This window comes from Cryptomeria japonica, chromosome 4 (genome assembly GCF_030272615.1).
Source record: "Cryptomeria japonica chromosome 4, Sugi_1.0, whole genome shotgun sequence".
Taxonomy (NCBI): domain Eukaryota; kingdom Viridiplantae; phylum Streptophyta; class Pinopsida; order Cupressales; family Cupressaceae; genus Cryptomeria; species Cryptomeria japonica.
In genome coordinates, this window is record NC_081408.1 from 533,319,223 (window position 1) to 533,347,109 (window position 27,887).

The 27,887-nt window shown below is 37.9% G+C and overlaps 1 pseudogene; it reads left to right on the forward strand.

Moving 5' to 3' along the window:
- LOC131044107 (DNA replication licensing factor MCM4-like) lies at window positions 1-27,714 on the forward strand (annotated as a pseudogene).
- The last annotated feature ends 173 nt before the right edge of the window (window positions 27,715-27,887 follow it).

The window sequence follows — 27,887 nt, forward strand, 5'->3', positions numbered from 1 at the left end:
ATGTCTGATGATCCTAGATCACATAACACTAGTAGTTCTGAGCCTAGTGTTCATCCCCGTCGGACTGAGAAGACATCACATAGGTCTTCCACAACTCCACAGGAGAGACATCAGCTCTACAATCAAATAGCAGAGGCACTCCAACATGCCTTAGATCATATAAATACCACATTGGGAAACATGCGTGATCAACCAAATAAACAAAGGGGTGAGATTATTAGACATTAGCTACTTCATATGATTGACCTCATTGACAATTATAATCCATATGACGAGGTCAACATAGAGGAATTCTATAGATCCCTTTCACACAGTGTATGTGGTATGGTGAAATGGGACATGGTGAATGATAGGGTTTCCATAGCTGATGTGAAAACCATGTTTCCTCATTATCAGGCCTTCGGTAGGGTGAAGGGTTATATGCCTACCAGGTGCACAGATGCACTAGTAGCACCTTTTATCTATCCTAGATGGTTAGCCACTCATCATAGGTGGCCCCAAAAGGATGAGTTTCCCCTTTATTTCTACAAACAATTGTTTGTAGAGTTTCATTTGTTGGTTGATGTTGATTACATCGATTTTTGGAAACATGTTGGGCAAGGAAAGGGCAGATTTTCAAATAAGTTTAGACAACCAGGTGCACCCCTGCCCACTAATAAATGGGCATTGATTGGTCCAAACCTTGTGGTTCTTCCCAAGAGTGCAGACCTAGAACATGTTGCAGATAGTGTACCAGATGACACTCGACATACCATCTTTTCCAGTATTGCTACTATAGCCACACAGGTGGATGAGATGACATCAGATCAGGTGGGTAGATATTTGTTGTGATCTCATACTAGCATTCATGATGCATCAGCAAGTGATGATCCATATGTTAAAGTAGACATACCATTGTCGATGGATGTTACACACATGCATGACATAGATCCTTTATGGCAGATGAGTGCATGCTTATCTAGTGATCTCTTGGATTCATATCATGTCATTGCTATGGAGCATGGGATCCCACTAGAGGATGCCCCATCATTTGTTAGGCATGTACTTGGTAGACCAGTTGCTTCTAGCCATGGTTGTGAGAATATAGATTCTTAGCCTACCGATACTGCACATCCTACTGCCCCACCCCAACATACAATAGTTGGTCAGGATACACCTTCTCCTCTTCCTGTTTATACATTAGTTGATCGAGCCACAATACCTAGTACTGGATTTTTGGGGATGTTCACTACCATGCTTATGGATCCAGATAGTGAGGGGGATCATGTTGCTATGGGCTCCTTGCATGATTCTGACATGAGTAGGATCAGACGAGCCTTATATGCTGCAGGAGAGGTATGAATTATATATATATATAATTTACTAATTTAAATTTAGAAATTTTATATAGCTACTCGATTGTACACATGAACTGCATAGATTAAATTAATTATATATATTGGATTGTAGTTTTTGAACTATATAGGGTATCACGTTAGGGTCAATGTATGGAGATTTGGATGCTGCCACTGACCCAGTTGTTCATCAGGAGACACGGGTATATATAAAGTTTAAAATATTTTTGTTTGTTTGTTTTTAAGTTCTATTTAAATAGATATCTAGGTGTTGATTAAATCATTTCAAGTGATTTAAATTATATATATATCGAAAAAAATGTGTGCATTGTCTAGGATGAGCGAGCATTGCACAAGATGAGCCATTCATCCCGCAAATGTTCTAGAGTCTAGCATTGTGCAGGATGAGCCATTCATCCCGCAAATGTTCTAGAGTTAAGGCATATTGCTATAAGAAAATGAATTAAGTATGTGGTAGTTAATAATAATGTATTGGGATTTAGGACCATTTGGATTTGGTGTTGCTAAAATGAATCTAAGGGGGATTATGGTAGTTAGATAATGTCAAGTTGTACTCTTGATGGTTTAAGTTAATGAATAATGACTTAAATTATGGTAGTTGGATTTGTAGTTGGGATCCATCTTGCATTGTTGAATTGAGTGTACATTCCCCTAAGTTGCACTTAAGGGGGGTGTTGGTGTAATTTATGTCTCATAATTACACTTTACTTTAAGTTGATTTAGGGTGATGCATTTCATAGTAGTTTGGATATGAGAAACTTAGGGAAGTGTGCACATAGGGATGGTGCTTGTAGGAGAATTTATACCTTTTGTGGTCTTATCTTGTTGTTACATTCCACCTTCGGTGGGTGATCTAACTCTTTTGTAGTATTTAATTATTTCTCCTACCTACCCCTACCTACCCTTGTTTCTCATTGAGCCACGTGTCATGATTGCATGCTCACATATCCATATGGCCTTGCCTTTATAAGCAGGCTCATCTTCATTGTATGTAATTTTAATGATCTGGTTGATCTCATTTTACATCTTGATTAGAATATGGTTTATTCTTATCAAATCTATTGTCTTTCTCTTGTGTTATTCATTGTGCTCTAGATCTTGGCTATATTTGGCATATTCTTACAAGTCTCAATCTCTTTATCACATAATACATAGTTAAATGTTAGAGCTGTCTCTAGGAGGTTGAGCCTACCACTAGTGATAATTTTACCTTTTATGGTTATCCGGGTGAATGCTCCTACCTTTGGAAGACCCACATATGACAAATAGAAGGAGAAACACGTCCTTTTCTGAAATGTGTGTTGAGACTTACTCAATGTTCCATATCCTTCCCGAACTATCACTACTGTATTTGGAACCAATTTCTAACACATGGTTGTTTAAGTTTCAACGAACTATCATCAGATTATTGACAAAATACCCAAAAAAATTTCATCGCTTGTCCGACGTTCCTAGTTTCATCAAACTCTCGATGAAGTATCATCAGACAATGTTGCAAAAAAATGCGAGCAATTTTTATCCGAATATGGATGAAAATTTTGTTGGTCTTGCAATGAACAATCAACACAAAACATTGGTAATTATGACAAAAAAATTGTTACAACAACTTCGTCGAATATTTAAGTGGTTCATTGCAATTACAACGATGTGGAGCATGCCAGTTTGGCAAAAATATCATCGCACATACAACAACATTGTCAGATGTCGATTTCACATGAGTCCAAAAACAAAGGATGCAAAATGGCGAATCTTTCACTGTTTTGCGTAGTCTAAATATGAAGGATGTGAAATAATGAACCTATCATTGTTTCGTGAAGGTAAAATAAAGATTTACGAAATGGCGAATACATCACCATTTTGGAAAAGACAAAATTGAGGATTGTGAAATAAAAACTCGATGTTATTTAATGAATAACATCAACTACCACTTCAGAATTGGTGAAAAGGTGGCCATTTTAGAAGGAGGAATAAAGTGGGTTTGTGAAATGGTGTCAGAATATGGATTGGCCCAAAAATAATTAAATGTTGTGAACTATCTTGAATACATTTGAACAAATTGTCTTGCGTTATTACCTTATGGTGATCGAGAATGCTGATAAGCAGAGATATTGCCTTGTCATTGTAAAGCGGAAAAATCGAACCCTAGTTGTTCTCCCCTCCCCAACTCCAAGGAGAGAGAAGGGAGAGTCACTAGGGTTGATGGTTTTCACTTAGGGGAGACTTTACATTCAAAAGAGGGGTTGAAACCCACAAGATCCAATCCCACACAATGAAAGATTGGATTCTAAATGAGTTTCAAGGGTTAAGACATCAAGGATACCCTCTTTTGTAAAGAATGTAGATAGGATGATTGAACTAAGAATGCATGTAAAGTAGGAAAGATTCGCTTATAAATAGAGATAGGGATACAGGATGAAGCTGTGGACCTGGAATTAGCAGTAAAATGTCGAGACGGTGTTGTTCTGCAAATTTGAGCGAAAGTTGACAGGACGATGGCGCCCGGCGTGCACACGGTCCTCTGAAAAATCTGCGAAACGAAGGTGGATCTATTCGTCTCTCACAAGGATTCCAGATCTTCAATTACAGCCGCGTACCTGCAACCTACACATAGAAAAGAGAGGACAATTGGGGGGTTAGGGATGAGGTGTTTGCCTTTAGGTCAAACCCCAGTTTTGGAATTAACCAAGAAATGAGAATGCTGTAAATATAAATGTTTGTAATGTCAACAAGTACTGATACCTTGTTGTAAGAATGTTTGTATTCTTACATGCGATAATGTATGTAGTATGTAATGTGTTGTATGTGATCTCCTCTTCAATGGTTGAATCCTTGTCTTGAATGCAACACTTAGCCTTGAATGGAGACTTAGAATGATCAATTACTTGAAGGAATGCTTGAATGCTTGAATGTTTGAATATCGCTTTCACGCCTTGCTCACATATGTCCTCCCCCTTTTGAGAGGGGAAATGTAGTTTATATACTTGTTAATTAGGGCTGATAGACTGATTTTCCTGACCTTAGGCCGACTAGGAAATGTTATTTTCCAATTTGCAAACATAAAGACCCGAAGCCCCAAAAGAGATCGGGCCCAAAATAGGGCCAGGGACAAGGGCGCTGGGCACCCTAGTCCTGAAGCGCCATGGTCCCACCTCCAGGGACAGCGGGGTGCAAGGAGGATCAGGCCAGGGTGCTGAAAAATGCAGTTTTTGGTGTCATGAACAAGTTTCGGGGTCTCCATTCAGGTTCCGTGTTGCATCGCCATCGTGAAGACCCAAATGCAGTCGAAATTGCAAGTGTCGCAATTTTAGCACGCTACATTTAGCCCCCACTTTAGCGGGAGTATAAGCGTACGCTCATACTTCCGGTAAAGTACAAGGAAACAACATTGAAAAACTTTCACCACGTCAAGGAGGCAAGATACACCAAGCCCCCAGTGGACTAAGGATCTTACAACTTCGATTGACAAAGTAAAAGGGAAGATCACGAGGGAGAACCATGACTGTCAGTAGTAAGGTTCCCTCACTATGAGTCATGCAAGAAAGATATCAGAAATTTTCAAGGCAAAGCTAAATTTGTCAAGAAATTTTCAAGTATCTTGAAAAGATATGAACGGGATGTATGCCCCCCTATGTTAAAGAGATCGCACACGCCTGACCGGGGGTGATTGCTTTAAGGTAGTGATACATATAAGAAATGAGAAAGGAGCACGTTATCACAAGGATTTAGCCCCCAAGTGTGAGATAAGCCCAAGGATAATAGACACAAAACACAAAGCACAAGGTGACTTCGCTTTCCTCGGGGTCAGTATGCTGTATGATAATTCATGTATATCATATGTATGTATGCATAATTGTTCTTCATTCCCCAATCAAGGAAGGTCACCTAGAAGAATGGAACACATGTGTCTTTTGAGTCAACATGAGAGAGACCAAAAGAGATCTCAATGCTTTGCATCATCCTCAAGTAGACAACACTAAGGACAACAAATAGAAGAATGAGAATAACATATAGAAGAAGTAACAAAAGAGAGGAGGAGAGAATCTGCTATGCTAATGAACTAGTCTAGCACGTCATCTACCCCCCGATCTTGCTGATCAATATTTCGGTAAGGTAGGAAACACGCTAGAGGAGGAACATCCAACACAGCAGATGGAGCTATCACAAGATCCAAACAAGGGCTATGTTCATATCCCAAGCCGCGGTGTTCTTGTCTAGGAGCTAGGATAAGTGCTATAGAAAATTCGTTAGATAGATGGTTATCAACATCAACATATTCATATTCACTATCAGAATGAACAGGAGTAACATTTTCATCATGAATAACATTTTCATCTATATCATCATCAAGATTTATAAAAATAGGATCTTTAACTCGCACAGGATCAAGGCCATCATGCATCTTATGTTTAGGAGATTTCGGCTCAATCATCGGCTGAGGAGAAAATGGAATAATATTAGTTGAAGGTGTTTTTGGGGATTGCAAAGTTTGAGAAGCAGCTGCCTGAGCTCTAAGACGATGCTTTCATCGACGTTCACGTGCAGAATGATTTCGTCTAGTCTTAGTAGGAAGTTGCAAAGATTGAGGAGGAGGAATATTCTCATCCTTATCACTTGGATGTTTAGGTTGTGGTCTCTTAGGTTGAACAATAGGAGAAGAGGAAAGTCTCTTCTCTCCATAAGAGGGAGGAGGAACTGCTCCATATAAGGGAGGAATATTTGGTTTAGGAAGGAGACCAAGTCCATCATGACGAGGAGGGATAGGTCTACTTTTAGGAAGTTTATTAATCATAGGCATAGTCACATCCATAGGGATGGGTTGGGAATCTTCTTGAGGAAAGACATTAGTTTTATCTTTCAAAGGAAGAACTTCCTTCTCAAGAACGATAGGAATGTCAAGTTTGGGTGTTCTAGGTTCACTTAGAGATAGGATCATATCTTTTTTCCACTTTTGATAAGATTTGAAAAGATGATCACTTCACAGTGGAAGGGATTGGAATTGTTTAGGCCAAAAATAGTCAATAGGAACGCTAGAAGTTCTTTCAGCTGGTTTAAAGAGACTATGATTGACAGTAACAACTTCACCATTATGGGGAAATTTCAAACACTTGTGAATAGGAGAAGCAATAGCTTTCATGGAAGATAGCCAAGGATAGCCTAGCTTCACACGAAATTGTTCGGACGATGGAATAATAACAAAGTCCACATCAAGGGATTTGTTATGGACCTCAATAGGTAATGTAATAGAACCAATTACAGGAGAAGAAAATGCATCAAATAGTTTCACAACCACATTTGTTTCATCATAGATCACTTGATTCAATTGCAAAGTAAAAAGAAATTCTTCAGTAATGATATTAACCATACAAGAAGGATCAATAAGCACTCCACGACAAGGTGTATTCTTGACTTTTGCAACTATATATAAAGGACCATCAGGTGCCTTGATAGTTTCACTGGAATCAAATGTGATGGAAGGTTCTTTAGGGATTTTCTGCTGCTCCACAAAGTTAATCACATTCAGAGTCATAGACACAAGATCATCAGGTGAGACAGAGGAATCAGTAGTATCAATCTCATTAGAGGTATGAGAAGGTAATGGATCAGTAAAAATCTGAAGATTTTGGTTGGGAGGAGCTATAGATGTGTTGCCTTTATCATTCACACCAGAAACAGAGATAGTATTATTATCAATCAAATCTTGAATTTTACCCTTTAAAGCAAAACATTTTTCAGTATCATGCCCAGGATGACGATGAAATTGACAAAAAGATTTGTTATCAAAATAGGGTGAATTAATCTTTGCAGGATCTATTTGCCTTATAGGAGGAAGAGTAAGCACATTTTGTTCCAATAACTTATTCATAATACTATGCAATGATTCATTCAAAGGAGTAAACTTTCTTTCTTTCTTGAAAAACTTAGAAATAGGAAGCACACCTGATGCTGCATTCACATTGTTGTTGATGATGTTTTCATTGAATTTAATGGACTCTCTGTTCGGTTTAAACTTCCCAAAAGGTTGTTGACTACTATCACCCTTATCACTCGGAGCCATAGGATTTGCTTGTTCCATTTGACTCACAGTCAGTTGATAATGGTGAAGAGTTGCGCACAACTGTTGGAAAGAAGTAAACTCAGAAAATAGGAGTTTTTCTCTAATATCTTTTTGTAAATTAGAAATAAAGATTCTTTGAATATCATTGTCAGGCACTGGAAAAGAAATTTGAGCATACAAATGCTTATATCTACCAATGAAATCAGTCACTTTTTCTTTAACACCTTGTTTGCAATGCATTAAATCAATCAAAGTAACTTTAGGACTTATATTGTTTTGAAATTGTTGAATGAAAGCATTTGCAAGTTGTTCGAAAGAAGTAATAGAATAAGAAGGCAATGAGCAATACCATTGTAGGGCTTTATCTCTTAATGTTCTAGTAAATAGTTTTGCAAGCAACCTTTGGTCATAAGCAAAATCGGTACATATTGTTTGAAAGGTCTTAACATGTGTTAGAGGATCACCCTTACCATTATAAAGCTCCAAATGCGGAATTTCAACATGTTTAGGTGGAATAGCTCAAACAATGTCAAGAGAAAGTGGGCTCGCAACATCAAATGTGGGCACACTAAACTTAGATTGATTCATAGAGGCAATTTGTTGCTGCAAAGAAGAGACAGTTTGTGCAAGATTGTTAATGGTCACTTCAGTCAAAGAATTCATATTAGATGTGTTAGATTGTGATGGAGGTGTTATGTTATTGAAAGAAGGTAGAGAGTAAGGTGGTGGGACACTATGATAGTTAGTCATAGGAGATGATTGGACAGGAGGAACACTACAAGGAGGAATGGAAGGGTTAAATGAATTGCCCCCTTGCGTCATGTTCATTTGTGGAGATATAATAGGAACACTCATTGAAGGAATGAATGAAGAAGTCGGATTGAATGAAGGAAGAGGGTTAATTGAAAAAGAGGGATTGCCCCCATGACTGGTGATCATAGGAGGAATGTCTTGTATAGAAGTAGTCATTATGTTTGATGTAAAGGTAGGTATGCTAGCAATAGGAGTCGTCAAAGGAATAGAATGATTAACTTGAGTAGGAGGTTGTGTATAACCTAAGGTTTCGGCAGAACTTTTCATAGGCATCACATTTGAATCCAATTTGTGTGCAATACCACACAAAATATCAATTCCATTCTTATCACTTTGAACCATATGTTTTAGACCCTCAATTAATGAAAGAGCTTCGCTATCAGGGTATTCTTGAGACATCCATTGTCGAAAATCATCAAATTGGTTATCCAATTTTGAAAGTTGTTCTACAGAAACCTCATGGAGAGCTTCTTCATCATTAAGAGGATTAGAGGAATTACCCATGTCTTCGTTAAAAAGGCCATTCAAATTAGGCTTCATCTCCTCGGTAATTACACCTTGGAAGGACTTAATTCTAAGGCTTCGTCTAACGGGAATAGTGTAAGTAGGGCTTATTGTTGTAAAACTCATGCACTAAAGACAGAGAAGATTTTGAATTTTAGAGGTAGCAAATTTCAATAAAATCAGCCAATCTCCTAGATTTAAGCTGTTAAATACAATCAGGACAATCTCCCGAAATTTTGAAAAAAATGTCTGGGACCGTGGCGAACGGAGTGCACACGGTCCTTGCAACTTTTTTCGAAATTTTCAGGGATGAAAGTTATGATGATTTCAAAGCTAATCTGAAAAAATTGAGTGATTTTATGATCTGTAGATAGGCCAAATTAAAGTTGCAATCTCAAAATTGAACCCTACCAAGATTGTTGAAAAAAATGCAAAATTTGAATTTTGAAAAAAAGAGAGGGAAACTGAAATTTTGAATTTTATGATTTTAGAGAGAATACCAAAAGCAATGCAAGTTTTGAAATTTAAAATTTGACTCAATTTCATGCAAAATTCAAATTTGAAAGTGGAAATCAAGGTTGTTGTAATTAAACATTTAATTTCAAAAGTCACAAATTGCAAAAATTTGAATAAAACACTGAAATTTCGAATGAATGCTAACACACTTTTCAGATTTAGGACTATAAGAAACACAATTTTGATAGGAATTTTAATTTCAACGATTTTTGAATGATTAGAAGCCTCAATCCAAGCAATTGCTAGACCAACTTTGACTTTAATTTTGAAAGTGTTAAAATTGATAAAATCAGCCAAAATTCTGGATTTTAGCAGAAAAATACAGTAAGATCTAGCTCCCGAAATTTTGGAAAAAATGTCGGGGACGATGGCGCTCGGGGTGCACACAGTCCTCGCAACTTTTTTCCAAATTTTCAGGGATGAAAGATATTGTGATTTTATTGCGGAATCGAAAGTTACAGCCAATTTGGAGGTGTTTTGATCAGTGAAATTATCAGTCAAAGGTTGAATCAAGGAGGTTTTAAAAATTAGGGTTTTGACATTTAACCACTTAATTTTTAGAGTTAAAGCACAAATATGAATTGACACTTTGCAATAGAAGGGTAGATCTGAAACAAGCATTGACAATTAAACATTTCACAAGTTTAATTACTAAAAAGAAAATTTTAGGGTTTTTGTGTAATTAGCCTCTAAAATTTGCAAAAGATCAAACATGGAAATGTAATTAAGGAAACAAAATTTTCAGATCTAACCATGAATAATCAGAATGAGGATGTTCACGTCAGGTTCACCAAAATGTAAAGCGGAAAAATCAAACCCTAGTTGTTCTCCCCTCCCCAACTCCAAGGAGAGAGAAGGGAGAGTCACTAGGGTTGATGGTTTTCACTTAGGGGGGAATTTACATTCAAAAGAGGGGTTGAAACCCACAAGATCCAATCCCACACAATGCAAGATTGGATTCTAAATGAGTTTCAAGGGTTAAGACATCAAGGATACCCTCTTTTGTAAAGAATGTAGATAGGATGATTGAACTAAGAATGCATGTAAAGTAGGAAAGATTCGCTTATAAATAGAGATAGGGATACAAGATGAAGCTGCGGACCTGGAATTAGTAGTAAAATGTCGAGACGGTGCTGTTCTGCAAATTTGAGCGAAAGTTGACAGGACGATGGCGCCCGGCGTGCACACGGTCCTCCGAAAAATCCACGAAACGAAGGTGGATCTGTTCGTCTCTGCACAAGGATTCCAGATCTTCAATTACAGTCGCGTACCTGCAACCTACACACAGAAAAGAGAGGACGACTGGGGGGTTAGGGATGAGGGGTTTGCCTTTAGGTCAAACCCCAGTTTTGGAATTAACCAAGAAATGAGAATGCTGTAAATGTAAATGTTTGTAATGTAAACAAGTACTGATACCTTGTTGTAAGAATGTTTGTATTCTTACATGCGAAGGTGTAATGTATGTAGTATGTAATGTGTTGTATGTGATCTCCTCTTCAATGGTTGAATCCTTGTCTTGAATGCAACACTTAGCCTTGAATGGAGACTTAGAATGATCAATTACTTGAAGGAATGCTTGAATGCTTGAATGTTTGAATATCGCTTTCGCGCCTTGCTCACATATGTCCTCCCCCTTTTGAGAGGGGAAATGTAGTTTATATACTTGTCAATTAGGGCTGATAGACTGATTTTCCCGACCTTAGGCCGACCAGGAAATGTTATTTTCCAATTTGCAAACATAAAGACCCGAAGCCCCAAAAGAGACTGGGCCCAAAATAGGGCCAGGGACCAGGGCACTGGGCGCCCTAGTCCTGAAGGACCAGGGCACTGGGTGCCATGGTCCCACCTCCAGGGACAGTGGGGTGCAAGGAGGATCAAGCCAGGGTGCTGAAAAATGCAGTTTTTGGTGTCATGAACAAGTTTCGGGGTCTCCATTCAGGTTCCGTGTTGCATCGCCATCGTGAAGACCCAAATGCAGTCGAAATTGCAAGTGTCGCAATTTTAGGACGCTACAGTCGTACACATTGAATGGTTAATATTTAGATGGATTTAATGTCAGCTTGTGCGGATGAATTGGGAGGATGAACTAGAATATTTAGAGGAATAATGACAGAGATTGTGATAAAGGTCGATGGTGGATGGCTGTTTAATTGAGTGAGGTGTTTAAAGCTTGAGTAGACTAGGTGGAGTGTTGTTGGAGTGCCATTTTCTTGGTATCATACTATATGCAGAGTTTTCTTGGGTGTCTTACGCAGCATGGAAGACAATTTCTCCTTCCATACTGACAAGAAATTAGTCCCATTTATTGGACGATTCATGGACAAGAGGTTGAAAGGTTTGTTTTTGTTTAAGGATGAGCACTTGTACGAGGTTGTGAAGATGTTGAGCTGGGAGAGGAAATTGTCAACGTAAGTCATCGCTATAGGACGAACATGGATGCATATTCATTGATTGTATCCTAGGGAACTTCCAGTTTGAGGCTAAGGTGGACAAGGTGAAAAATGCCTTGAGAGTTGTAATTGACTCAAGGTATCTGTTAAACCTAGATAGTGTGTGTGCTCGTGTGGTTTGAATGGTGGGAATTGTTCCCGAGGCAAGGGTGGCTGGTCTAAAAGGATTTAGAATGAAGATTTCATGCTCATTTATGATCCAAACATCTTCTCTATCTACCACCCTCTACTTTGTCTCTTCCAGTGTGTCAACCAGCTCCTCTAACTCCCGACCCTCATTGTTTCTCTTTCTTTGCTTCTGATTAGCACATTGTCTCTATTTCTACAAATTTTATTTGGTTCTGCCACAATACTTTATCTGGTTAGTCAACATCAGCTCTTTGTCATCCGGTTCCACCTGTCTACTAGGCTCAACTATTAGATCCTTCAACAAACTCATGTCACCCTCTGGTATAACCTCTGCAACTAGTTCTATCAGATCTTTCTTTAAATCCTCCGGTATAACTCCTGCAACCAATTCTATCAATCCTTTCAGTACAACCCCTATCACCAGTTTCTTAGTAGTGCAACTTCTCTCAAGACTTAGTTTCTTCACCTACTTCTCTTTCTCCTTTAAAGAAATCAATGCGAACTTCTACCCATCCTTTTCCATAGTAACCAGGTTTTTTCTATAGTCATAAATAGCTCCTCTATCATACTACCAATATTTTCCCAACAAGACATGACAAACACTCATTGACACAATATCACATAAAGCTTCATCTTTGAAAGGCCCAATATTGAAACTCACCAAACACTGCTCCTTTTTCTACATCTTTTGATCATCTTGTAACCAAGTCACCTCATAAGGACAAGGATGCTTAAGCCTCTTCAACCTGAGCTTCACAACCATCTCCTCAGATACTAAATTATTTATGCTTCCGCTATCTACAATGACCTTGAAACACTTACCACCTGATTTACACACAGTTTGGAAAAGACTCCTCCTCTGAGTAGATCTAGTATCCTTTCTTCTAAACATAAGGGATTCTCCTTGCTTTGGTGCATAGTTAGATCTGTTACCATCACCTTCTGGTTACTCACTTGCCACACAACTTATTGTCATTCCTTTTTTAAATTCATAGGATCTATGTCTGGTTTCTCCACACTTGAAGCATTTGCCAGTAAATTCTCTACTGGTATTGCATCTACCTTTCCTCGGTGTATTCTACTCTGGTTCTTTACTCCACTTAGGTTTTGACTCCTCTTCTTCAACTGGTTTCTTCATATTATCACTCATCTTGAATTTCTCCTTTCCCTTATTTGGTTTCCTTCTCCTCAACATTCAAAGCATACTGGTAAGATTCTTCAACTGTGAAAATCTTCAACATACTCATCTCATCTTGAATGTTAAAACAGAGTCGATTGATGTACCTTGCCACCTTTTCTTTGTCGATATCTCTATGTCCAGATCTAATTACCACCTTGTATAATTCCTCTGTATATTCCTTCACAGTCATATTTCTATATTTCAGGTTCTGCAACTTCTTGAACAACTCCAATTCATAGTCTCCTGGTATGAACTTGGCCTTCAATCTTGCAACCATCTGTCTCCACTGGGTGATTTTCAATTCACCATTCTCCACTCTATCTTTCTACAATCCTTTCCACCATAAGGCAACATGCCCTTTCAACTTGTTTTGTGCCAACCGAACTCTCTATGGGTCCTTGACATCCTCAAACTCAAAGTAGTCCTCCAACTCTCTGATCCAATCGATCAGATCCTCTGGGTTCAACATTCGAGAAAAGTTATAAACCTCAACTTTATGCACTTTATGCACTTTACTTGCTTGCGCCACTACTTTTAGGAATCTTTCCCCTCTCTTATCTTCCGGTCCTTTAGCTTCCTCAAGATCTTCACCAACTTCCTCATATTCATCCTCAGATTAGGGTTTCTTTGCAAACTAGCCAAAGAATTCCAAATTTCATTCCTCACTTCATTCGTGAAGTCTTCCATCATCTGTTCTACCCTCTGGGGGTTTTCTCTCCTCGGCAGCATCTCTTCTTCCACTCCAGTGAACTGCCTCAACTCGGTGATCTGACTACCAGTTTCAATTGCCTCCCCTTGATGATCTATTGAATACACACGCACCCTGCCTCCAATCGGCAATCTGTCCACCTCATTGAATGTCTCAATGTTCGTAAATGATTCTTCCACCAGCTGGTCCATAACTAGCTTTGATACCACTTGATGCATCCATAACTGATAAAAACCCTCAAAAGAGTCAATCGGCTTATGTAGTGAGGGAGACACAACAAAAGAAGCAAGAAAACATAACAAATTCACATAGACATATCATATTAAAGCCATAGAAATTCTGGAAATCATCTAGAAATCATTATATTATCATCAAAGAACATTCGGTAATTAACCTGTTGCATGCAAACTTCAAGCCAAATACTATCCAACGGGGACTCTAAGAATCAACCAGATCACAACATGCGAATCTCAATCCTTATTCTGAGTTCTACTTCCTCTGCCCCTACAAATGATTACCTAACATCATATTTATACCTACCAAAACACATCTGGGTCGGCCTCATAAGATTACATTCACCAATGCACGAAAATGAACCATGTAATTAGGTCAGCCCTAAGAATTAGATAAATATTTTTGGAAAATAATAACCAAGTGATGCAGATCAGTAGGAATTTAGGCCACATGCCAAAGAACATCAAACAAGACCCTAAATGAATCCACATGCCAAAAATCACGTCAGTAATAAAGGAAAACCAACCGGTAAGCACAACAACTGCCCCGAGAACCTAAAAACGGACAACTGGAAGTGATAACTAATTGGAAAAGAACCCAAATGAACAAGAAATATAGAATCAACCACATGAAACTATTAGGAAACCAAAAATAAGATCTGCCATGAAGAGAAAGAAACTATTGGTGCCAACCGACAATAACACTGAAAACTGCACAAAGAACAAAACAAGAATAAATCTGAAAGGAAATATTTTTGGTTGATGCAAGATTTCCCATCGACCATGAATGCTCCTGCATCATTCTTCATGAAGTGGCATGAGCATAGGTGGGTCGAGAGTTACGATCGAGACCCTAGACTTCCCAAGCAATGAAGCAACTCTCAGAATTCTATGAGCACCTGCAGTATAGCCACTTCTGGGTTAATCCCGCCATGGCCAAAGGAATTTGTGTTGTCTGTTTGTATCTTTTTGTTCTATGTCTGTTTTCTCCCTAATTCTTTATGTACATGGGGATTTCTGCTATTAGTTTTGGTAGGCCGATTCTACATGTAGTAGGGTTTGGGTTTTGCTGGGATGGTAGTTTTGAGAGTGGTTTTGGGGATTTTTTCAGGGCGACAAAACTCTGGTGGTTTTTTAATACCACCTATACTTGCATATTTGTAATATTTTATTTCCAAGAAATACAATACATAAATTATCGATCAATTATGGATCAATATTTTATTTCCAAGCAATACAATAATGAATGCATTCTAACAATAAGAAGGGTCTAACAATGTGTATATTCATGTGTATACTCTGTCTATGCTATGTCTTCATATATCCATGTGTATGCTTTGTATTTTCAAGTGTATGCTCTGTGTTTGGCTCTATATTTTTAGTTAATCTAGAATATGAGAATAACAAGAGTGAACCAAAGGGGATATGAAGGTCATAGATGTGTCATTCTTCTCACGTTTGTTTGAGAAAATTAAAATCAACATTGCTTGAGGATAAGAAAATTTGGGAAGGGTAGACCGTAATGTCCCTACTTTGAAATATAATTTAATAATCTAATAATTTAATAATAAATAATAATAATAAAATTAAAGATTAGAAACTATCAGCTTATTTCTTGGATTAGAAGAATTAAGGTATTTCCTTTGCATAAATTTACACGATTTGGGATGAGGCTTATTGTACATGTGCTAAACCAATTTTGTACCTAGAGCTAAATTTATCACTGAGATGTTGTGAATACCCAATCCACCTTTAGACTTATCTAAACTCATTTTTTCTAATGAGATTAGACATATTTTTACTTTTTATCTAGATTTACTTTCCAAATGAAATTTCTGGTAACTCTCTAATTTTGAGACTACTGATTTAGGAGATCTCAAAACAACCATGTAACAATTGGGAATGGTGTCAAGAGTTAATTTTATCATTTGTATTCTAGATGTTATTGATAACCCTTTGCCTTTCCAATTAGAGATCCTACTTTGTAAGCTTTGAGTGACTTTCTAATAGTCTGAAGGTTTATTTTGAACCATGAAGAAAGGAATGCCAAGGTGCTTTCAAGGTAATTCTATCATTGGAAGCATATGACCCTAGTAATATTAGATTTTACAAGACAATTAGAGTTAAGGATGTATACCTTGGATTTGGATGAATTTATCTTTTGACCAAAATCTAATGAGTATCTTGCCAATAAGGACTTAAGAGTTGAATAGGGATAACTACTATAAGGCACCCTACAAGATAGCATTGAATAGGGAGAACTACTATAAGGTACCCTACATAAATATATATTCACCACTATCTCATTGTATGAATCTTTATTTAATAACTAATTTGATTATACTTGTTTATATGAGCAACTCTTAATATAATTATTAGTATCTTATGATTTTGTTTTTCAGTTGCAGATTAATAGAGGTTAAAGGTCTTTGCTTCCAAAATCCGATCATATAAAATCAGAACCTTATTTAGTCATTTACCCTAGGGGACATTACAAATTTGTAAAATCATAACCTTATTTAGTCAGAACCTTAAGGCACCCTACAAGATAGCGTTGAATACAGAGAACTTCTATAAGGCACCCTACATAAATATATTTTCAACACTATCTCATTGTATGAATCTTTCTTTAATAACTAATAAATGACTATACTTATTTATGCTCTATAATACATCATTGGGTACTTTCTCTTGTAACAAATATTGAAGTTGGAAGGAATGAAAAGCGTGGTTGTACAATCTGAAGACAAAAATTGACATATATAAAAAAAAAATGTAAGAACCATGAAATTTTTTGGCAAACTCTGTGAAAGAGAGAGTTTTATGCCCGAGCCCATACAAGTTAGGAAATCTCATGAAGGAGATGTATGCCTATGGACTCCATGAGAGCTGGCACAAAATTTTTTCCCCAAAAAGCCTTACCCACTCAATGTAAAAAACACAGTACTTCAGTAAGTGCATAAGTTGGCTCCTCGAGGTATTTATACAAGTGGTCGTGGAAGTTTTGCAGTTGGTTTGACTGCTTATGTATCAAAGGACCCTAAAACTGGTGAAACAGTTCTAGAAAGTGGAGCACTACTATTGAGTGATAGGGGTATTTGTTGCATAGACAAGTTTGAAAAGATGTCAGATAATGCTCGTAGCATGTTACATGAGGTTATGGAACAACAAACAATGTTGTAGTGTCACAAAATTGTGACCCCTACAATTTTAACCATATTTTGGGTCCTCACCTTGGTGATGACATCTCCTTACCTAACCGAGACCTATTTCTGCATTCTCACCCCTTCACCCTTCCTCCTTCATGTCCTGTGTCTTTTCTAGACCCTGTTCGGGCCCCAAAATAGGAAAGGGTAGGGGCATGGCACCCTCATCCCCCTAGGATAGGGGCATAAGACCCTTGTCCCCACCCTTTCGGGTGGCCCTATGTCAGGTCTGCCCGGTCTCCTATGTATTATTTGTCTTCGGTGTTTGCAATTCCTCTTTGTCAACCTTCAGTGGTTGAAAATTAATCCTTGAGACATGTATAAAAAAAAATTAAATACCCTCATTCAAGGATGGATAGATGGATGATAATAGATAAGGAGAATAAGGAGAAGATACAAGATTTTAAGAATCAAAGCAATCATCATCAACAAGTTGCAGATCTACAAGGTATACATTTCCATTGTTTACATTCAAGCATTTGAAATTACTTTCTCTCAAGGTTGATTCCTCAACCAAGGTTTAACTAAGGAAAACCCCTATCCACAACCATTCCCCCTCTATTTTCTGTGTGTAGGTTGTAGGTGCGTAGCTGTAATTGCAAGTTTGGGCTTCATTTGTAGAGACAGAAGAACCCTTTTCATTTTGCGGATTTTGTGGCGGACCATGTACATTCTCACCATGGTCCTAATGAATTTTCTCTAAATTTGCAGGGAAGATCCATATCAGTCTAGTTATCTCAAATCCGAAGTTACAATGCAATCCCGAACTAGTAGCTCCTCATTTTACTCATTTCCTCTCTTTTTTCCACATAGTCAACAAGTCAACTTTCTCATTTACAAAAGAAGGTAAATCACACTTCAACCACTTGAAATCCACTCAGAATTCACATCCTTGTTTCCCTTAGATTTGGATCTAGCCCCTCTTTTGAGTGTAAAGTTCCTCCTAAGTGAAGATCATCCTAGTGGCTTCCTTTCTCTCTCCTAGGTGGGGAGTCACTAGGATCCAATTTTCCACTTTACAAGTGTCAATTGCAAAGGTTGGGTCATAGCATCTCTTAATGAAAGGAAATTGGTTTTAGCTTGTGCCAATCCTAGTGGTTCATGCTACAACCCCAGACTTTCAGTTATTGATAATATCCAACTTTCTCCAACATTGCTTTCCAGGTTTGATCTGATCTACCTAGTGCTTGATATAGTTGATGAACAAATAGGCGGAAAAATCGAACCCCAGTAGTTCTCCCCTCCCCAACTCCGAGGAGAGAGAAGGGAGAGTCACTAGGGTTGATGGTTTTCACTTAGGGGAGACTTTACATTCAAAAGTGGGGTTGAAACCCACAAGATCCAATCCTACGCAATGCAAAATTGGATTCTATATGAGTTTCAAGGGTTGTGATAGCAAGGATACCCTCTTTTGTAAAGAATGTAGAGAGAAAGATTGAACTAGGAATGCATGTAGAAACAAGAAAGATTCACTTATAAATAGAGATAGGGATATGATATGAAGCTGTGGACCTGGAATTAGCAGTAAAATGTCGAGACGGAACTGTCCTGCAAATTTGAGCAAAAGTTGACGGGACGATGGCGCCCGGCGTGCACACGGTCCTCCGAAAAATCCGCGAAACGAAGGGGGATCTGTTCGTCTCTGCACAAGGATTCCATATCTTCAATTTCAGCCGTGTACCTGCAACCTACACATAGAAAAGCGAAGACGATTGGGGGGTTAGGGATTAGGGGTTTGCCCTTAGGTCAAACCCCAGTTTTGGAATTAACCAAGAAATGAGAAATGCTATAAATGTAAATGACTGTAATGTAAAACAAGTACTAGTACCTTGTTGTAAGGATGTTTGTATCCTTATATGCGAAGGTATAGATGTTGTTGTTTGTTGTATGTTGTATGTTGTAGCATGTGATCTCCTCTTCAATGGTTGAATCCTTGTCTTGAATGCAACACCTAGCCTTGAATGGAGACTTAGAATGATCAATTGCTTGAAGGAATGTTTGAATGCTTGAATGCTTGAATGCTTGAATGCTTGAATGTTTGAATATCGTTTCCACCCCTTTTTCCCTCTTCCCCAAAATGAGAGAGGAAAAGTAGTTTATATACTTGCCAATTAGGGTTGATAGACTGATTTTTCCGACCTTTGGCCGACTAGGAAGTACTATTTTTCAAATTGCAAACATAAAGACCCGAAGCCCCATAGGAGACCGGGCCCAAAATAGGGCCAGGGACCAGGGCGCTAGGCACCATGGTCCTGGGGGACCAGGGCGCTGGCGCCCTAGTCCCGAAGGACCAAGGCACTGGGCGCCATGGTCCCACCTCCAGGGACAACGGGGTGCAAGGAGGATCAGGCCAGGGTGCTGAAAAATGCAGTTTTTGGTGTCGTGAGCAAGTTTCGGGGTCTCCATTCAGGTTCAGTGTTGCGTCGCCATCGTGAAGACCCAAATGCGGTCAAAATTGCAAGTGTCGCAATTTTAGGATGCTACATTTAGCCCCCACTTTAGCGGGAGTATAAGCGTACGCTCATACTTCCGGTAAAGTACAAGGAAACAACATTGAAAAACTTTCACCACGTCAAGGAGGCAAGATACACCAAGCCCCCAGTGGACTAAGGATCTTACGAATTTGATTGACAAAGTAAAAGGGAAGATCACGAGGGAGAACCATGACTGTCAGTAGTAAGGTTCCCTCACTATGAGTCATGCAAGAAAGATATCAAAAATTTTCAAGGCAAAGCTAAATTTGTCAAGAAATTTTCAAGTATCTTGAAAAGATATGAACGGGATGTATGCCCCCCTATGTTAAAGTGATCGCACATGCCTAACCAGGGGTGATTGCTTTAAGGTAGTGATACATATAAGAAATGAGAAAGGAGCACGTTATCACAAGGATTTAGCCCCCAAGTGTGAGATAAGCCCAAGGATAATGGACACAAAACACAAAGCACAAGGTGACTTCGCTTTCCTCGGGGTCAGTATGCTGTATGATAATTCATGTATATCATATGTATGTATGCATAATTGTTCTTCATTCCCCAATCAAGGAAGGTCACCTAGAAGAAGGGAACACATGTGTCTTTTGAGTCAACATGAGAGAGACCAAAAGAGATCTCAATGTTTTGCATCGTCCTCAAGTAGACAACACTAAGGACAACAAATAGAAGAATGAGAATAACATATAGAAGAAGTAACAAAAGAAATAGAGGAGGAGAGAATCTGCTATGCTAATGAAACTAGTCTAGCACGTCATCTACCCCCCGATCTTACTGATCAATGTTTCGGGAAGGTAGGGAACACGCTAGAGGAGGAACATCCAACACAGCAGATGGAGCTATCACAAGATCCAAACAAGGGCTATGTTCATATCCCAAGCCGCGGTGTTCTTGTCTAGGAGCTAGGATAAGTGCTTTAGAAAATGTGTTAGATAAATGGTTATCAACATCAACATATTCATATTCACTATCAGAATGAACAGGAGTAACATTTTCATCATGAATAACATTTTCATCTATATCATCATCAAGATTTATAAAAATAGGATCTTTAACTCACACAGGATCAAGACCGTCATGCATCTTATGTTTAGGAGATTTCGGCTCAATCATCGGCTGAGGAGAAAATGGAATAATATTAGTTGAAGGTGTTTTTGGGGATTGCAAAGTTTGAGAAGCAGCTGCCTGAGCTCTAAGATGACGCTTTCGTCGGCGTTCACGTGCAGAATGATTTCGTCTAGTCTTAGTAGGAAGTTGAGAAGATTGAGGAGGAGGAATGTTCTCATCCTTATCACTTGGGTGTTTAGGTTGTGGTCTCTTAGGTTGAACAATAGGAGAAGAGGAAGGTCTCTTCTCTCCATAAGAGGGAGGAGGAACTGCTCCATATAAGGGAGGAATATTTGGTTTAGGAAGGAGACCAAGTCCATCATGACGAGGAGGGATAGGTCTACTTTTAGGAAGTTTATTAATCATAGGCATAGTCACATCCATAGGGATGGGTTGGGAATCTTCTTGAGGAAAGATATTAGTTTTATCTTTCAAAGGAAGAACTTCCTTCTCAAGAACGATAGGAATGTCAAGTTTGGGTGTTCTAGGTTCACTTAGAGATAGGATCATATCTTTTTTCCACTTTTGATAAGATTTGAAAAGATGATCACTTCACAGTGGAAGGGATTGGAATTGTTTAGGCCAAAAATAGTCAATAGGAATGCTAGAAGTTCTTTCAGCTGGTTTAAAGAGACTATGATTAACAGTAACAACTTCACCATTATGGGGAAATTTCAAACACTTGTGAATAGGAGAAGCAATAGCTTTCATGGAAGATAGCCAAGGATAGCCTAGCTTCACACGAAATTGTTCGGACGATGGAATAATAACAAAGTCCACATCAAGGGATTTGTTATGGACCTCAATAGGTAATGTAATAGAACCAATTACAGGAGAAGAAAATGCATCAAATAGTTTCACAACCACATTTGTTTCATCATAGATCACTTGATTCAATTGCAAAGTAAAAAGAAATTCTTCAGTAATGATATTAACCATACAAGAAGGATCAATAAGCACTCCACGACAAGGTGTATTCTTGACTTTTGCAACTATATATAAAGGACCATCAGGTGCCTTGATAGTTTCACTGGAATCAAATGTGATGGAAGGTTCTTTAGGGATTTTCTGCTGCTCCACAAAGTTAATCACATTCAGAGTCATAGACACAAGATCATCAGGTGAGACAGAGGAATCAGTAGTATCAATCGCATTAGAGGTATGAGAAGGTAATGGATCAGTAAAAATCTCAAGATTTTGGTTAGGGGGAGCTACAGATGTGTTGCCTTTATCATTCATTCCAGAAACAGAGATAGTATTATTATCAATCAAATCTTGAATTTTACCCTTTAAAGCAAAACATTTTTCAGTATCATGCCCAGGTTGACGATGAAATTGACAAAAAGATTTGTTATCAAAATAGGGTGAGTTAATCTTTGCAGGATCTATTTGCCTTATAGGAGGAAGAGTAAGCACATTTTGTTCCAATAACTTATTCATAATACTATGCAATGATTCATTCAAAGGAGTAAACTTTCTTTCTTTCTTGAAAAACTTAGAAATAGGAGGCACACCTGTTGCTGCATTCACATTGTTGTTGATGATGTTTTCATTGAATTTAATGGACTCTCTGTTCGGTTTAAACTTCCCAAATGGTTGTTGACTACTATCACCCTTATCACTCGGAGCCATAGGATGTGATTGTTCCATTTGACTCACAGTCAGTTGATAATTGTGAAGAGTTGCGCACAACTGTTGGAAAGAAGTAAACTCAGAAAACAAGAGTTTTTCTCTAATGTCTTTTTGTAAATTAGAAACAAAGATTCTTTGAATATCATTGTCAGGCACTGGAAAAGAAATTTGAGCATACAAATGCTTATATCTACAAATGAAATCAGTCACTTTTTCTTTAACACCTTGTTTACAATGCATTAAATCAATCAAAGTAACTTTAGGACTTATATTGTTTTGAAATTGTTGAATGAAAGCATTTGCAAGTTGTTCGAAAGAAGTAATAGAATAGGAAGGCAACGAGCAATACCATTGTAGGGCTTTATCTCTTAATGTTCTACTAAACAGTTTTGCAAGCAACCTTTGGTCATAAGCAAAATCAGTACATATTGTTTGAAAGGTCTTAACATGTGTTAGAGGATCACCCTTACCATTATAAAGCTCCAAATGCAGAATTTCAACATGTTTAGGGGGAATAGCTCAAACAATGTCAAGAGAAAGTGGGCTCGCAACATCAAATGTGGGCACACTAAACTTAGATTGATTCATAGAGGCAATTTGTTGCTGTAAAGAAGAGACAGTTTGTGCAAGATTGTTAATGGTTGCTTCAGTCGAAGAGTTCATATTAGACGTGTTAGATTGTCATGGAGGTGTTATGTTATTGAAAGAAGGTAGAGAGTAAGGTGGTGGGACACTATGATAGTTAGTCATAGGAGATGATTGGACAGGAGGAACACTACAAGGAGGAATGGAATGGTTAAATGAATTGCCCCCTTGCGTCATGTTCATTTGTGGAGATATAATAGGAACACTTATTGAAGGAATGAATGAAGAAGTCGGATTGAATGAAGGAAGAGGGTTGATTGAAGAAGAGGGATTGCCCCCATGACTAGTGATCATAGGAGGAATGTCTTGTATTGAAGTAGTCATTATGTTTGATGTAAAAGTAGGTATACTAGCAATAGAAGTCATCAAAGGAATAGAATGATTGTCTTGAGTAGGAGGTTGTGTATAACCCAAAGTTTCAGCACAACTCTTCATAGGCATCACATTTGAATCCACAATGTGTGCAATACCACGCAAAATATCAATTCCATTCTTATCACTTTGAAGCATACGTTTTAGACCCTCAATTAAAGGAAGAGCTTGACTATCAGGGTATTCTTGAGACATCCATTGTCGAAAATCATCAAATTGGTTATCCAATTTTGAAAATTGTTCTACAGAAACCTCATGGAGAGCTTCTTCATCATTAAGAGGATTAGAGGAATTACCCATGTCCTCGTTAAAAGGGCCATTCAAATTAGGTTCCATCTCCTCAGTAATTAAACCTTGGAAGGACTTAATTCTAAGGCTTCGTCTAACGGGAATAGTGTAAGTAGGGCTTATTGTTGTAAAACTCATGCACTAAAGAAAGAGAGAAGATTTTGAATTTTAGAGGTAGCAAATTTCAGTAAAACCAGCCAATCTTCTAGATTTAAGCTGTTAAATACAATCAGGACAATCTCCCGAAATTTCAGAAAAAATGTCCGCGACTGTGGCGCTCGGGGTGCACACGGTCCTCACAACTTTTTTTGAAATTTGCAGGGATGAAAGTTATGATGATTTTACAGCTAACCTGAAAAAATTGAGTTATTTTACGATCTGTAGATAGGCCAAATTAAAGTTGCAATCTCAAAATTGAACCCTACCAAGATTGTCGAAAAATGCAAAATTTGAATTTTGAAAAAGAGAGGGAAACTGAAATTTTGAATTTTATGATTTTAGAGGGAATACCAAAAGCAATGCAAGTTTTGAAATTTGAAAGTTGACTCAATTTCACGCAAAATTCAATTTTGAAAGCGGAAATCAAAGTTGTTGTAATTAAGCACTTAATTTCAAAAGTCACAAATTGCAAAAATTTGAATAAATCACTGAAATTTTGAATGAATGATAACACACTTTTCAGATTTAGGACTGTAAGAAACACAATTTTGACACAAATTTCAATTTCAACAATTTTTGAATGATTAGAAGCCTCAATCCAAGCAATCTCTAGACCAACTTTGACTGTAATTTTGAAGGTGTTAAAATTGATAAAATCAGCCAAAATTCTAGATTTTAGCAGAAAAATACAGTAAGATCTAGCTCCCGAAATTTTGGAAAAAATGTCGGGGACGATGGCGCTCGGGGTACACACGGTCCTCGCAACTTTTTTCCAAATTTTCAGGGATGAAAGATATTATGATTTTATTGCGGAATCCAAAGTTACAGCTGATTTGGAGATGTTTTGATCAGTGAAATTGTCGGACAAAGGTTGAATCAAGAGGGTTTCAAAAATTAGGGTTTTGACACTTAACCACTTAATTTTCAAAATTAATGCACAAATATGAATTGATAATTTGTAATAGAAGGGCAGATCTGAAACAAGCATTAACAATTAAACATTTCACAAGTTTAATTACTTAAAAAGAAAATTTAGGGTTTTTATGCAATTAACCTCTAAAATTTTGCAAAAGATCAAACATGGAAATGTAATCAAGGAATCCAATTTTCAGATCTAACTATGAATAATCAGAAAGGATGTTCACGTCGGGTTCACCAAAATGTAAATCGGAAAAATCGAACCCCAGTCGTTCTCCCCTCCCTAACTCCGAGGAGAGAGAAGGGAGAGTCACTAGGGTTGATGGTTTTCACTTAGGGGAGACTTTACATTCAAAAGAGGCGTTGAAACCCACAAGATCCAATCCCACGCAATGCAAGATTGGATTCTATATGAGTTTCAAGGGTTGTGATAGCAAGGATACCCTCTTTTGTAAAGAATGTAGATAGAAAGATTGAACTAGGAATGCATGTAGAAGCAAGAAAGATTCACTTATAAATAGAGATAGGGCTATGATATGAAGCTGTGGACCTGGAATTAGTAGTAAAATGTTGAGATGGCGCTGTCCTACAAATTTGAGCAAAAGTTGACAGGACGATGGCGCCCGGCGTGCACACGGTCCTCCGAAAAATCCGCAAAACAAAGGGGGATCTGTTCGTCTCTGCACAAGGATTCCAGATCTTCAATTTCAGCCGCATACCTACAACCTACACACAGAAAAGCGAAGACGATTGGGGGGTTAGGGATTAGGGGTTTGCCCTTAGGTCAAACCCCAGTTTTGGAATTAACCAAGAAATGAGAAATGCTGTAAATGTAAATGACTGTAATGTAAAACAAGTACTAGTACCTTGTTGTAAGGATGTTTGTATCCTTATATGCGAAGGTATAGATGTTGTTGTTTGTTGTATGTTGTATGTTGTAGCATGTGATCTCCTCTTCAATGGTTGAATCCTTGTCTTGAATGCAACACCTAGCCTTGAATGGAGACTTAGAATGATCAATTGCTTGAAGGAATGTTTGAATGCTTGAATGCTTGAATGCTTGAATGTTTGAATATCTTTTCCACCCCTTTTTCCCTCTTCCCCAAAATGAGAGAGGAAAAGTAGTTTATATACTTGCTAATTAGGGTTGATAGACTGATTTTTCTGACCTTGGGCCGACCAGGAAGTACTATTTTCCAAATTGCAAACATAAAGACCCGAAGCCCCATAGGAGACCGGGCCCAAAATAGGGCCAGGGACCAGGGCGCTGGGCGCCATGGTCCTGGGGGACCAGGGCGCTGGGCACCCTAGTCCTTAAGGACCAGGGCGCTGGGCGCCATGGTCCCACCTCCAGGGACAACGGGGTGCAAGGAGGATCAGGCTAGGGTGCTGAAAAATGCAGTTTTTGGTGTCGTGAGCAAGTTTCGGGGTCTCCATTCAGGTTCAGTGTTGCGTCACCATCGTGAAGACCCAAATGCGGTCGAAATTGCAAGTGTCGCAATTTTAGGATGCTACAATATCCAACTTTCTCCAACATTGCTTTCCAAGTTTGATCTGATCTACCTAGTGCTTGATATAGTTGATGAACAAATAGATCGATGCCTTGTAAAGCATCTTGTTGCATTGTATTATGATGATCCTGAGGACCAAACATTAGATTCATTGGACCTCCCAACCCTCACTTCATATATCACTTATGCAAGACAACATATACATCCTAAAATATCTGATGAGGCTGCAGAGGATCTGAATCGTGGTTATGTGGAAATGCATAGGAAGGGCAACTCCCCTGGCAGTAGCAAAAAGGTTATCACAACAACACCTCATCGAATTGAAAGGTTGATAAGAATTAGTGAAGCACTATCCCGCATTAGATTCTTTGAGTGGGTTGAAAGTTGTGATGTGGCAGAAGCATTCAACCTTCTTGAAGTTGCACTTCAACAATCTGCCACCGATCATTCAACTGGGACCATTGACATAGATCTCATCACTATGGAAGTTTTAGCCAATGAAAGAATAAGATGAAACAATCTTGTTTCATCAATTAGGATTCTTATCATGGAAAAGATGCAGGTAGGGGGACCATCAACACGTATAATAGAGTTACTAGAGGAAATACACAAACAGGGATCCAAGGAAGTCAACATCAATGATATTCGCAATGCAATTGGAAACCCATTTGAACTATTAAAGTTTTTCCCAAGCTCTCACTCCACTCTATTGTTTCCTCATCACAATCAAGTCAATGCATTAGTATAATTCATCACTTTAGAATACATCCAAAGTCATTTCCTATCCACTAATTCTACCCATCTTATTCTTTTTCTTTCTATCTATTTCCATTTCACCAATCAATTCATTTAATTACTAATTCATTACACATTAGAAAAAAAAGAATGAATGCCTAGTTTAGAAACCTAATAAGTTTAAGACTTAACCATTTAAATTTTGAACACCATTTGAACATTAATAGTATAATATAGTTCTATAGCTAATAATTTAATGAAATCATTTACACAATTATAAACATAATTTTCAACATGGTAAAAGAGAAGATAGAAAGAATAATTATCTACCCATATAGTTCATGAACATGATCCAAAACGCATCTTGCCTAAATAGGCTACACAATTTATTACTAAAAAGAGATTTTGTAAGAGTTATAATAAATTCACATAAGGGTTGGTCTTATACTAACTCACTAGAGTTTTTTTTTATGCAGTGTCTTTATATTAGTATATCAATCTATTTCTCTAACTATCTATTTTATCAGTTTCATTTACAATCTTATCTATAGGTTGTTTGTGGATGTGGAAACACTAAACTGGGAATTTGTTTGAGAAAAACCTCTAAACATAACTACCTCCAATGTTTCATTATTGGTCTTTTGTGTGTAGGTTCTAGCGGAGAAGATAGTGGTTCTTGTTGGAGCATCATTTTATGAATTTAGGTGAACATTGCTTTGCTTCCTCCTAGTCCCTTTTGTTGCTTTATTTATATTTATAAGCTCCCTATTTTGTGTTTTATTTTGTATTTAGTTTACAAATATTGTACTTGTCATTTTATACTTTTTGGTATTCCCCTATGTGTTCTATTCATAAAGGATTCTTGTACATCATGTTGTCAT